General features: G+C 39.7%; 1 pseudogene; it reads right to left on the bottom strand.

Moving 5' to 3' along the window:
* Positions 1–351: 351 nt before the first annotated feature.
* Positions 352–469, bottom strand: LOC111884219 (5S ribosomal RNA; annotated as a pseudogene).
* Between the last annotated feature and the right edge of the window lie 12454 nt (positions 470–12923).

Genomic DNA, 12923 nt, shown 5'->3' on the forward strand with positions numbered 1-12923 from the left:
CCCCCTCTGGCACGTATCACAATATTTTCCGCTTTGGGCCACTCGGCACAAGGACTTCCTAAGGGGTCACCCATCCTGGTACTACTCCCGCCCGAGCACGCTTAACTGCAGAGTTCTTATGGGATCTGCTGCCCTCACGGCTTTAAATCGCGTTGTGATGGGGAAGGTATCCACACCCCTTATAAGGAATGCTTAGTTCTCATTCCCAGCCGATGTGAGATTAGATCTAACCCACTTTCACCCCCCATTATAGGGTTAGACGTCCCCGTCGAACACATCGACCCGTGCCCCAGCTCTGATACCATTTGTAACATCCCCCTATGGCACGTATCACAATATTGTCCGCTTTGGGCCACTCGGCACGAGGACTTCCCAGGGGGTCACCCATCCTGGTACTACTCCCGCCCAAGCACGCTTAACTGCAGAGTTCTTATGGGATCTGCTGCCCTCACGGCTTTAAAACGCGTTGTGATGGGGAAGGTATCCACACCCCTTAAAAGGAATGCTTAGTTCTCCTTCCCAGCCGATGTGGGATCAGATCTAACCCACTTTAGATGTGACAACCCGATATTTCGAGACAATGTAATGTAAAACCAATCAAATTTAGGTCAAAATATAACTTTCCTAAAATCTTATTTGGGTTAAATAAAGTAGTAGGAATCGTATCAAGGTTTTCGTACATATAAAGAACCCTAAAATCCGAGTTATAACGAAGAAGTTATGACCAACCGAAGATTCTCGGCAAAACCGGCAACACCGATTAAACGAAAAACGCGAATTTTCAATAAAATAGTTTTTAGCCTTAATTATCTAAATGAAAGTTATAGATAACCTCAAACCGTGAGCGTACATAAAAAGAACGTCCAAATCTGACTTCGGATGAGGAAGTTATGATTTTTCCAAGATTCGGGTATAGCAGTAGACATCTAAAAACTCGAAATAGAGCTTGAGATACTTTTGACCAAAACAACCTAAATGAGAATCTAAGGTCTCAACATTAGAAGCGCAATGGCGAAAAGTCTGACGAAAACGGACACCGGATGAAGAAGTTATGGATTTTTAACGGACTTTTCGTGTCCCGGCCCGTTAAAAATAAATAATTAAAAGTAAATTCAAAATTTGCCGATGAAGTCTAAACGAGAGTTGTAGATAATATTTTCAGCTACGCGTGCATATAAAGAACGTCGAAAACGGAGCTCGTATGCGAAAGTTACGGATTTTACAAATTCGGGGTCCAAAATCCGAGGCTGTCAGGCCCCCACGACGTGGCACAGCTTGGCCGCGACCCGACAAGTGAATGAGGGCGTCCAATCAACGGAAGGGGATAAGGCTTGCTCCCCACGACGTGGCCAACCTTAGCCACGACGTGGCACACCAGAAATGCCCCTATAAATAGAACTCTTGGGGTGCCGGGTTTAGGTGCTCCATTCTTCCATCTCTCGTGCTGAAACTCTGCGGTTAAGCTCTCGAAGCCCTCCCGAAGCCCCGGTTTTCAGCTTCAAGTCCCGAAGGAAGGTTTTGTGTTCCCGAGATTCCCGAGATTCCCGAGAATCCCGAGATTTTTCCCCCGCTTTCAACTCTTCCTGTCGAAGTTCTGCTCGATTCTTCTCTAGACTATTTCAAATCAACCACTTCAATCAAGTGAGTTCGTACCCCTTAAATCAACCTTTGAAATGATTTTAAATGTTTAAATACTTTATGGGGGGGGGGGGGGGGGAATACAAGTTAAATACATATAGTTATTGCCTCAATCACATGTGATTGCATTAATCACATGTGATTAATAACTAGGAAACCAATGATTTTATCACTGTTCAAATTGTTTATCAAATTGTTTTACTTCAAAATGTTTTACAAACTCTTTTACTTTTCAAACTTATTTACAACTGTGATTCAAACAAATATTCCTTATACTTGAACTGTTTCATCGAACTTATGCCTTCAAATTGTTTTATAGATTGACATCAAGTCGATCTTTTCTTGAATTAATATTTATGTTTCAAATGTCTTATAAAAACTTATTTATGCTTTTATATTATAAATTGCATGCCCATATATGTATAGATGTATAAATAATGTTTAAAGGGCTTAGGAAGGCCATCCGCCCTATTTCCTTTTTCTCGATTTGGATGTGGTCTGGTGGGATTTCGGGTGACCATCCGAAGGTCGTTTCAATATTAATTATATATCAAATATACCTATATAGACATAAAAGTACTTCCATATTCATACGTACTAGACACATCATTAGTGAGTTACCATCGGGGTAACACAGGATCATACTATTACAACTGTTAGATCAATGAGTCAGTTCATTCATGAGTCTATACATTACATTACTATGAGAACATATACAACTATACTATGAGAACATATACAACTATACTATGAGAACATATACAACTATACTAGGAAGAGAACATATACAACTATACTAGTAGGAGAACATATACAACTATACTAGAACGAGAAACATTACATTACACATACTAGAATACTTAAATTACTGTGATTTAAATCGGAGCATGACTTAAATGTCATGACTCGAGTTGTGGCCAGAGTCTCTTGGAGGGGGAGCGTGAGTTTGCATATAGATCTATGCTGGATTGACAATCCTACACCTTTTTGCTAGCTACAGTCGGATCTGCAGGTCTGCGGGTGCCAAACATCATTTCGTTATTACGGCCATTCATTATGTCGTTGTTACTAGTCGATAGTATGGTGCAATTTATCACATAATGCCTTAATATAAAATCCGGTTTAAGGTAGTTAGTACAGCAGTAGTTCCTATAATACAAAACTACAGTACTACAATGATTTACCCATTACATATTTTTAGTGATAACCTCACTTAAATATTAATGTACAAACTATATTTTGTTAAATGATAGTTACACTTGGGAAATTACACACTTTTACAACAAACGAGCATACAAATCAGTTAAGCCTTGGTAGAAGGCTACTTTAATAGAACATATAGGTTTTTCTGAGAGATTCAAACTTTTACAAACACTTACATGCATTTTACAACTTATACTTGCGACAGGTTCAAACGTTTTGATAACAAACCCGACACTAAAATACTTATGAACTCACCAGCTTAATGCTGATAAACTTTTTCAAAATAACTTGTATTCTCAGGTCATCAGTAGACAGGTACCGAGGCCAGCTTTTGAGAAGATGGAGCGCATCCAAGACTCATCTCATATTATTTTGTTTTACATTATTTTGGTGTCTATAACTGTACAGAACACGCTTGTATTAAAATTATATATTTAATGCAATGGATGATGTTGTTTGCTTATTTACTTTTACTGTGTTGTGATACATTACATGACGTCCTCCGCCCCAGAACGTTTCTGCCGTTCTTGGTTTTGGGGTATGACAGATTGGTATCAGAGCATTGTTTATAGTGAATTAAGTATATCAGCCCATAAAAGATATACTAACTATAAATACATAAGGGATTAAAAATACTCTGAACAAGAGTTTATACTTTAAATAGTAAAATATTTAAGTAAGTATACGTGCTGCATTCATACTAAAATCAGTGTCACTAGGACAGTACAAAATAATTACGATTATTGGGCAACACAAGTGGGCTTAGAGACATATGGTCAAAACTGGGAAGATATAGCCTGATCACCTATATTATCCGAGGGTTGACTAGCATGTGCCTAAGTTTAAGTGTGTGGTTGCAACAATGCTAAAATCTTACCAACCCTACCACAATGAGAACAATAGAACATAACAATAAATTTAAAATACTATAGGAGTATTTGGTGTTACTATAAGTACTTTATACTTGAGAATTAAAACGGGATCTTCATTATTAAGTTGATAGTTGCTAAGTGGATACACTGAGGCTATATGTAATTAAGATGTTATAGACTTAGAATTTGTGGAAATTTTGCCTTATCCCTATTCTGTGTGAATTTGGAACTAAGGTCACTTATTCGAAGGTCTATCCTGTTTAGATTACACATAGTTGGTATGCACTTCACAAATAGCGATGTAACTAATGAAGGTTTTCTAAATAATTATCCTGATAGTTCGTCTAATAATTATCCTCTTACCCTAAATTCTCGCATAGAAATCATAGCTGGACTCCATCCCCTTGACAACCAGTATCTTCCGAATGAAGTCATAGCTGGTTGGTTTGGAGAAAAACCAGAGAATGATCATCCTATCTCCTTGGATGATCACCATGATGAAGACCTTTCGTATGATGCTAAATCCAAACCAGAGGTTGAGAACCTACCCTGAGCAGCTCCCTTTCCAATTCCTAACCCTTGTCCGGCTTTTCATGGCCCGACCCTGAGTGAGTGGAATGCTTGGAAATATGGAGCCAAGGACAAGATCAGTCTATGCTATTTGATGGTGACCGAAGCTTTTACGACTTGAGCAATGAGGGCTTAGCAGATTTAGTCTTGCCAATCTTGGTCCGCAGAGTGGCCCGAAATGAGATTCAAGGCAGGACAGCCCTACATCAGATTTCAGAAATAGTCACCTATGCTAGAATGCATACCCTCCGCACCATTCGTCTAGAACATGCTCACGAGAGATCAGAGAGAAATCATGAAACCCTGCTGTAAGCACTGGCTGAATCACGAGCCGAGGTCTTAGAACTCCGAGTACGCCAGATGGTGTTCGAAAGACACCCGTTTGACATGGAACGTCAATTGGCTGAACTGAGAGTTCACCAGAGGGATGACCGTCGCCAGTAGTAGACGCTTTACTTTATTTCCTTATTAATAGTGATCGTGTTTTCTGTCCATGCCCGATGTGGCATTTTCCATGAAATTATCTTGTACTGTAAGAACTTTAGTTAGGTCTTTATGATGTCAAGAACTATCTTCTGTGGATATGATGTAAGACCTTTACAAGGTCATTTTCCAAAATCCTTACATCATGAATATCAAAGATATTGACAGCCGGCTAACTTCTGTGTCATTCTTCATTCAAGTACTTTTATCTTACTTTCATTTAGAGTCTATCTGAAACATGCTTTAGTCAAGTCATTGGACTATGGTGATTTATCTCCAGAGACATTTCCAAGTCTCTTTCAGTGGTTGGATCTTGTTATTCACCAACCCCGATACCTCAGCTCGAACGTCAAACGTCTTGAGACCATTCTACGAACATACTTCCATTCCGTACTAGGACTGCATCATAGGGATGTAGGTCAAACCTTCGCAAACATACTTTCATTCTTTACTAGGACTGCATCATAGGGACGTAGGTCAAACTTTTGAGATCATACTCTTACTCTTTACATGAACAATCTAAGTACATCAGGGTCAACCAGAATCGCTCAGAAAACCCTTACCTTGCGTGTTATAGGATCATGTCGTCATCCGGAAACAACCAGTCAAGCAACGGGACCTCTACTTTTCCTATGGACGCCACTACTTTTCAAGCCACCGTTACAGCTACCGTGATGGTTGCCGTGACAGCAGTCCTGGCAAACCGCAGCACTGCCAATGCAGACAAGGCTGAAAAAGGAGTTGAAAATCCCGATCGTGTTAATGATCCGGGGAATCAACAAATAGTAACAGTCGCCACCACCCAAAACAACAACTCAGAGTTCAAGAAAAGAAAACGTCAAGCCAAAGTGGAACACAAACGGTTTCAGAGAATTGCCAGGCAACAGCCACAAACCTCTGCCATCCTAATACCGAGCAGACCATATAAAGGAACACTCCCGAAGTGCGACCGGTGCAACAACCACCACAAGGGAATTTGCCGAGCCTGGCAATGCAATAATTTCAACAAGATGGGACACATTGATCGTTTCTGTAGAATTACCTCCACCACTGGAGCAAGCCTACTTTGCTATAGTTGTGGTGAGGCAGGGCACTATTACAGAAATTGCCCAGAAAGGGAGATCAACGAAAGAAGCCGTGTCCCCATAACTCCTACTCGACACTTCACTTCCTCCACTGATGTGGGTGCTGTCCAGATATGTCACCAATGCGGTGAAATTGGACACCTCCAGAAGGATTGCCCGATAACACAGAACTCTGGTGCTGATGGGAAGATTCTCAGGATCACAACTGCAGGAGAGCCTACTCCGTAACCACGTTAATGTAATTAAGGCGTTTCGTTGTAACAAACTTATAAACTATCTAGAACTAGTGCAACTAGAGTCTTACCTTTTGCGAGATCCTGTCTGTATAGGAATTCTCGTGCTGCGTATACTTGTCTTTTGTAGTATATCTTATTCGCAGCAATAGTCTTGTGGTAAATCTAAAGTACTGAAACTCCGTTCATGGTTGCACGGTTGTGTTTTGTCTGTGAACGTCTTATGTTCAAATCTAATGTCTTTAAATTTCAGTATGATTCCGACATTATCATACGACTCGATTAAATTTGATCCTCACGAAAACAGCTTTTTACGTACATCTCTTTCTTCTAGATCACTTTTCCAGCGAAGCCGTCATATCAGACCACCGAAGTACTCATGCCAGGAGTACCACTTAGTTATTTTCTTTCCGAAGAAATCCCCGAAGTACCACTCGAGCAGTACGTCAAGTTTAATCCAAGGATTCATGCGATTAATCTATCACTGAGGAAGGTATACGTAAGTGTTATATATGATCAAGCTTCTACAGGTTTAGAATTGATGATTCCACTTTAACTTCTTTTTCCCCGATGGGATGTGAGCTTAAAGAAGAATCAGTTATTCAACTACCTTTTCAACCTTAATTATATGCGACTCGTATACCCGAAATTGTGATTGTGAAACCAAGTATGAATTCTAATATGAACTTCAGGACGGAGAACTACTTAAGCCTACAAGAAATCACATCGTCATGTGAACAAACTTAGAACCCAGTGCGACTCCCGTAAACAGATCGCCCTATAGTTTAAACACCCACAGAGATACCAGAATAGTACAAACAACTTAGCGAACTACAAAAAAATAGAATTTGAAGACTAGGTTTCTCACCCTAGGGAACCCCGGTCATATTCTCCCAGAGATCGACGGATTGCAACGTATGTGCCTCAGATATCGAGGACTCAGTCAAGATTTTCATAGAAATCGTTATCTCTGCCTCGCATAAATGGATAAGCAAACGCAAGGAAAGAAACTACTTCCAGGAATGGATCTGAAATCCGAATATCACCAGTTCGAGTGTTAGAGAAGGATGTCCGGAAGACTATCTCCTGAACTCGATGCGGACACTTCGAGTTTGTATTGATACCCTTCGGATAGGACCAATACGCCCATAGCTTTCATGAGCTAATCGAGTAGAGTACGTATTTCTTACTTGGATCAGTTCGTCATTTCTCCATGTAACGACTTACTTATCTACCCTCGTAGTAAGAAGAAAGCCCATGGTAACATTCCTACAGAGGAACTTTTAGCAAAGTTCTCTAGGCACGAGTTTTGAAATTGAAGAGTCAAATTTCTAGGACACACTGTTAGTAATGTGGGAAATTTTGTGTACTCTTTCAAATTTGTCAAAACCGTTGAGCATTTATCGACACCAGAGACACCGACAGTTTTTCGCCAGATTCTAGGTCTTACCGACCTACCGCCTTAGTTCATTCAGAACTCCTCGCAAGCTACAGAAACTCGTACGACTTTGACCCAGCAAGGGGTGGCCTTTGACTGGGAAGTTACGCAAGAAAAGGAACCTTTGAGATTCCAATTGAGTGACCAAGTTCTTTAGGATAACTCACTCTGGGAATGGCTTAATACGCTTCGTAAAGCGTGGAAAGCTAAATCCAAGTTAGACAGGACCTCCGAGATTCTTATCAGAATCGGTCCTGTGCCTCACACAAACTAGACCTACTCCGCGAACTCAGTAACGTACTTTCTACTCTTCGCATCTCGATCGTGAAACCATACCTTTCCGTTAGGACTCTTGCAAGTCCACTCGTCGATATCCTCGCCTTCGTATTAGAACCGTAGTGACCCTCGACCGAGAGGTCAAGCGGACGAAGCAACGCCGTCGCCAGTTAGTGAAGGTTCGTTGGAATGCCAACCGAGACCCGATTTCACCTAAGTGCGCTAGAACCAATCGATTAGGAAGTTTCCTCCTCACGACTCGATCATTCGTGCATACTTCCTTGCCTAAACTCTAATTTCGGGACGAAATTCCCTCTAACGGGGGGATGATGTGACAACCCGATATTTCGAGACAATGTAATGTAAAACCAATCAAATTTAGGTCAAAATATAACTTTCCTAAAATCTTATTTGGGTTAAATAAAGTAGTAGGAATCGTATCAAGGTTTTCGTACATATAAAGAACCCTAAAATCCGAGTTATAACGAAGAAGTTATGACCAACCGAAGATTCTCGGCAAAACCGGCAACACCGATTAAACGAAAAACGCGAAGTTTCAATAAAATAGTTTTTAGCCTTAATTATCTAAATGAAAGTTATAGATAACCTCAAACCGTGAGCGTACATAAAAAGAACGTCCAAATCTGACTTCGGATGAGGAAGTTATGATTTTTCCAAGATTCGGGTATAGCAGTAGACATCTAAAAACTTGAAATAGAGCTCGAGATACTTTTGACCAAAACAACCTAAATGAGAATCTAAGGTCTCAACATTAGAAGCGCAATGGCGAAAAGTCTGACGAAAACGGACACCGGATGAAGAAGTTATGGATTTTTAACGGACTTTTCGTGTCCCGGCCCGTTAAAAATAAATAATTAAAAATAAATTCAAAATTTGCCGATGAAGTCTAAACGAGAGTTGTAGATAATATTTTCAGCTACGCGTGCATATAAAGAACGTCGAAAACGGAGCTCGTATGCGAAAGTTACGAATTTTACAAGTTCGGGGTCCAAAATCCAAGGCTGTCAGGCCCCCACGACGTGGCACAGCTTGGCCGCGACCCGGAAAGTGACTGAGGGCGTCCAATCAACGGAAGGGGATAAGGCTTGCTCCCCACGACGTGGCCAACCTTAGCCACGACGTGGCACACCAGAAATGCCCCTATAAATAGAACTCTTGGGGTGCCGGGTTTAGGTGCTCCATTCTTCCATCTCTCGTGCTGAAACTCTGCGGTTAAGCTCCCGAAGCCCTCCCGAAGCCCCGGTTTTCAGCTTCAAGTCCCGAAGGAAGGTTTTGTGTTCCCGAGATTCCCGAGATTCCCGAGAATCCCGAGATTTTTCCCCCGCTTTCAACTCTTCATGTCGAAGTTCTGCTCGATTCTTCTCTAGACTATTTCAAATAAACCACTTCAATCAAATGAGTTCGTACCCCTTAAATCAACCTTTGAAATGATTTTAAATGTTTAAATACTTTATGGGGGGGGGGGGGGGAATACAAGTTAAATACATATAGTTATTGCCTCAATCACATGTGATTGCATTAATCACATGTGATTAATAACTAGGAAACCAATGATTTTATCACTGTTCAAACTGTTTATCAAACTGTTTTACTTCAAAATGTTTTACAAACTCTTTTACTTTTCAAACTTATTTACAACTGTGATTCAAACAAATATTCCTTATACTTGAACTGTTTCATCGAACTTATGCCTTCAAATTGTTTTATAGATTGACATCAAGTCGATCTTTTCTTGAATTAATATTTATGTTTCAAATGTCTTATAAAAACTTATTTATGCTTTTATATTATAAATTGCATGCCCATATATGTATAGATGTATAAATAATGTTTAAAGGGCTTAGGAAGGCCATCCGCCCTATTTCCTTTTTCTCGATTTGGATGTGGTCTGGTGGGATTTCGGGTGACCATCCGAAGGTCGTTTCAATATTAATTATATATCAAATATACCTATATAGACATAAAAGTACTTCCATATTCATACGTACTAGACACATCATTAGTGAGTTACCATCGGGGTAACACAGGATCATACTGTTACAACTGTTAGATCAATGAGTCAGTTCATTCATGAGTCTATACATTACATTACTATGAGAACATATACAACTATACTATGAGAACATATACAACTATACTATGAGAACATATACAACTATACTAGGAAGAGAACATATACAACTATACTAGGAGGAGAACATATACAACTATACTAGAACGAGAAACATTACATTACACATACTAGAATACTTAAATTACTGTGATTTAAATCGGAGCATGACTTAAATGTCATGACTCGAGTTGTGGCCAGAGTCTCTTGGAGGGGGAGTGTGAGTTTGCGTATAGATCTATGCTGGATTGACAATCCTACACCTTTTGGCTAGCTACAGCCGGACCTGCAGGTCTGCGGGTGCCAAACGTCATTTCGTTATTACGGCCATTCATTATGTCGTTGTTACTAGTCGATAGTATGGTGCAATTTATCACATAATGCCTTAATATAAAATCCGGTTTAAGGTAGTTAGTACAGCAGTAGTTCCTATAATACAAAACTACAGTACTACAATGATTTACCCATTACATATTTTTAGTGATAACCTCACTTAAACATTAATGTACAAACTATATTTTGTTAAATGATAGTTACACTTGGGAAATTACACACTTTTACAACAAACGAGCATACAAATCAGTTAAGCCTTGGTAGAAGGCTACTTTAATAGAAAATATAGGTTTTTCTGAGAGATTCAAACTTTTACAAACCCTTACATACATTTTACAACTTATAATTGCGACAGGTTCAAACGTTTTGATAACAAACCCGACACTAAAATACTTATGAACTCACCAACTTAATGCTGATAAACTCTTTCAAAATAACTTGTATTCTCAGGTCATCAGTAGACAGGTACCGAGGCCAGCTTTTGAGAAGATGGAGCGCATCCAAGACTCATCTCATATTATTTTGTTTTACATTATTTTGGTGTCTATAACTGTATAGAACACGCTTGTATTAAAATTATATATTTAATGCAATGGATGATGTTGTTTGCTTATTTACATTTACTGTGTTGTGATACATTACATGACGTCCTCCGCCCCAGAACGTTTCCGTCGTTCTTGGTTTTGGGGTGTGACACAACTCGCCAAGTCGGAAGCTGTACTCGACGAGTTGGTGCTGGAATGAGAAAACCCTAATCACGAGGGTTGCACCCTATTTAAAGGACTTTATGTCCTTGTCCCAGCCTCCTTATTTCCCTTGAGATCCAGAAGACCCTAAGCTCGTGTGTGTGAGGCCTTTGGAGGGAGATTGAAGCTTTGGAGGTTGTCTTTTGTGGAAGAAAATTGAAGATCAAAAAGGGCTTGCATCAAGGGAGTGGTGTAGATCTAGAATCTATTTCAGTTTGGTCACATCTTGGAGGTAATAAGCTGTTACCTTCACTCTTTTGCATCTAGATCTATTCATGAAGGAGATTTGGGGCCATTTTGGGTATGTTTGAGACCTATTTTGGGTTTGGAGTTTAGATCTGAGGTTGCTACTTCAGATCTAGACTTGTGTTGGTCCAGAATGTCATAAATCATCAGTCAATGAGTTGTTGGTGAAGCCGCTTCGTCTAAAACCCAAGCCCTAGAGTGATTTGGACCTTTAACTCCCTGGTTTCACGTAAAGTTTGCAACTTTACGTAGGGGTTATGTCCTAGAAGAGTGGATTTATAGTTTGGAGACCTTTCATGGCTCGAAAAGCCTCTATATGGATGAAGCATTGAAGGGACTCGGCGAGTCATATGAAGATGGGCATGGACTCGACGAGTTGAAAGAATAATGATATGGGCATATTTAGTCATAAGAATCATGCATGATCTTAATACTTTATGTTAATTTTATCTCAAATAATGAACCAAAGGTGCTTAATTAGCTTAAATATTTCATTTTCAGCAACAAAGACATGCTCGAAAGGAAAATGAAGCGGAATTGGCGATTGGAGGCTTGGATCTTGGATGTTGAAGAAAGACGGATGTTGCTGGACAACTTGACCCCTCGTTAGTGTTTTGGACATATCTAATGAACCGTAACTCCCTTTGACAAGATTTAAATTGTTCTGAAAACTAGACACAATTTCGGACGACTTTCGTGTTTTGAGAAAATGCTGATTCTAAACGGACTCGGCGAGTACGCCATAAACTCGCCGAGTTGGTCAGAAGTTTTGCGATTCTGGACGCGCTGACTTGCCGTACACGGGTTTTAAGTGACGGACTCGCTGAGTAGGTCACTAGACTCGCCGAGTAGCCTTTGTTTTGTGAAAATCTATATAAAGGGACTTTTAGATCGATACCCTAGCATATAGGTGAATCCTTGGAGGCCAATTGTCGACTAAAGGTGCTGCTGGAGCGTGGGAAGCAAGGGAATCAACCCTACATTCAATTTTAAGGAGAATCAAGGAAAAATCAAGTTTACTCTTTACCTAATTTCTTGTTTGAACTATGTTTTTACCAATTGATTTTGTTTTTGAGCTTGTTTCTGCTAAACCTTGATGTGTGTGAAACGAACTAGTTTTAATCCTACTAACTTAACCACAAAGAAGAACACACAAAAGGCAGTGTACCTATCGATTAGCAGTTTAGTTCAGGTAAGTAGGGTATCGAACACAGGGAAAGGTAAACAATTAAAATAAATGCTAATATTATCTAAATAAAACAAGTAATAGAAAGAGGGTTTTCTCTAGTTTTGCAAGACTAGAAACTTAAACAATTAACTAAAACTTAAACTAAGAAACTAAGAGCTACGCAAATGAAAATCGACTAAATTCAATAATAAAGAGGACTTCTGTTTAGGTTCGACTCATTTGTTCCCATGGATGATTTCAATGTATCAGATTAATTCTTCATTGGCTACCGACTAAGATGATTAGTTTCACGTTCGCTATTACTAATCCTTAGGAAACAAATTAACTCAAGCAGTGGCCAGTTGTCTAAATTAACGGATTTCCTAGTTATTGATTCGGGTTAAATAAGACTTGTAATGGTTAATTAAATTGGCCCTTCAATTAACCTCTTGATGATGTTCATCAAACAATCTCACACATTAACTTACCTATCTTCTAGTT

Source organism: Lactuca sativa, chromosome 8, assembly GCF_002870075.4.
Source record: "Lactuca sativa cultivar Salinas chromosome 8, Lsat_Salinas_v11, whole genome shotgun sequence".
Lineage (NCBI taxonomy): Eukaryota > Viridiplantae > Streptophyta > Magnoliopsida > Asterales > Asteraceae > Lactuca > Lactuca sativa.